Source organism: Erinaceus europaeus, chromosome 19 (genome assembly GCF_950295315.1).
Source record: "Erinaceus europaeus chromosome 19, mEriEur2.1, whole genome shotgun sequence".
NCBI lineage: Eukaryota > Metazoa > Chordata > Mammalia > Eulipotyphla > Erinaceidae > Erinaceus > Erinaceus europaeus.
This window is the reverse complement of record NC_080180.1, coordinates 31,200,196-31,202,065: the sequence shown is the minus strand read 5'-3', so window position 1 is coordinate 31,202,065 and position 1,870 is coordinate 31,200,196. Positions and strand designations below refer to the sequence as shown.

The following is a 1,870-nucleotide window of genomic DNA, read 5'->3' as shown; positions in this document are numbered from 1 at the left end:
GAAAGAAACTAAAACACAGAAGCTTCTTTTTGTGCAGTGAAAACGGCTCAGACCTTGGTTATGCATATTACAAAGCAGGCACACTAGCCAAATGAGCTATCTCATCGCCCCTGCATGGTGGTCTTTTGATGTGGTTGTACTTTCAGTCAAGTTGTCTTAGGTCTGGATCTAGACTTTGGGTCTCTAAAACACTAACCCTTAGAATTATTTTTCTGGTATATTTTCCTCACAAATGGCCCTGAGCACTTTGACTCTCTTCCCAATCTCCCACTTGCTCACAAGAGACTATTTTTCCTTGTGAATCCATGATAGTTGTACTTTTTGGAAGAATCAAAAGGCTGGTTGGTTACTTCTGTTTCTTGGTAGCCTAACTCCACATTCAACTTCTCTCTGGCTTGTCTTTTCCCAAGTTGGAATCCATCCGTGTCTATTATTAGGATCATATGCAGTGTAGGTTGCTATAATAAAATTATTTTTATCTTTTGCAAAGACTGTATTCTGGGATGTCTCTCTTTCCTTTCTTCAAGGAGATACCTCTGTCAGAGAAATCATAGAAGACACTGTGACTTGATCCTGAGATAGTGATGGGCAAAATGCTGGAAGGAGGAGGAAGCAGGAGAAATGCAGCCACCAAAAGCTAGTTTAAAACTAAAGGGCTGAAGAGATGAAAGACAGACTTTTCCTTAAAATTGGGATAGGATCTTTTTCCTTGAGGAAGGAATTCCTTGGTGTTAACAAAGACCAACCTAGACACCCAATGCAAGGCTCTCCTTTGATCTTTGGAATTAAATGGGTAGACACAAAATATAAGTACCTCCACAAGGAAATAAAAGAAATAAAGACACTGGGAGCCAATAAAGTTAACATTTAATTTTAAGACAGTTTTGCTCACTTTATCTTAAAGATGGCTTCCAATTTACAGTAATTTAGCAAATTTCTTGTTCACAAAGAGGTCTCTGCCAACAAATTAACATTTCCATCATTTTAACATGACTGAAAGCAACAGAAAGCAAATAGTCACTAAACAGAAGCAAAGTCTATCACTAAGAAACTTTTAAATTTTTATTAGATAGGACAGAGAGAAATTGAGAGGATGGGGAGATAGAGGTAGAGAAAGACAGACTCCTACAGACCTGCTTCCTTCCTGCAGGTGGGAAGCGGGGTGGTTGGAGGGGGGCTTGAACCCAGGTCCTTGCACTTGGTAATATGTGCATTTAACCAGGTGTGCTACTGCCAGCCCCCACTTAAGGACAACACATCTGCCAGTCTCTTCTGTCTGACCTCCTTATTTAGGAAGCACAATTAGGATCCTTCTTGGAATATGCCCACTGACATTTCAAATACAAAAAAGACTCACTGGTCATAGTACACTGAGAAAGGAAAGGCAAGGCATTCATGATGGTTCATCAAGCCCCCACTCTCCACCCCCCCCCACATCTTTATTGTCCCACATTAAAAAATCTATGGTAAGTGTTACAGCTCTTTTAGAATTTGTCTAGCAGGTCTTCCGGTTCCTACCGGAAGGCCCCCCCCCCAAAAAAAAAAAAAAATCTATGGTAGTCCCTCTCCTTTTAACATGCATTTTAACACACAGAAAAATTGTTTGGAGATAGTTATAGCAAGGAGGCAAACCTGCAAGAACTTACAGGAAGGCAGTATGCATGGCCATTTTAGAGCTGCTCAGAGGGATGGTCCACTTCCATGTCCACTCTTCTTGGTCTTAAGCCACCTAGACTTGTCATGAGGGTGTGGAAGAGAAGATGCATAACCCTCCCTGTTCCAGATAAAGGTGTTATTTAGCAAATCTTGCTGGGGCGTGAGGGCAAGGCCTCCCAGGAGGAAATATCCTCTCCAGTATCATCTTTCTCTT

The 1,870-nt window shown here is 41.3% G+C and overlaps 1 non-coding gene across 1 annotated transcript; it reads left to right on the top strand.

Annotated features, from left to right (window-relative positions):
- Positions 1-1,468: 1,468 nt before the first annotated feature.
- LOC132534788 (U7 small nuclear RNA) lies at positions 1,469-1,530 on the top strand. Its single transcript, XR_009546489.1, has one exon. It is a non-coding gene; the product is annotated as a U7 small nuclear RNA (small nuclear RNA).
- The last annotated feature ends 340 nt before the right edge of the window (positions 1,531-1,870 follow it).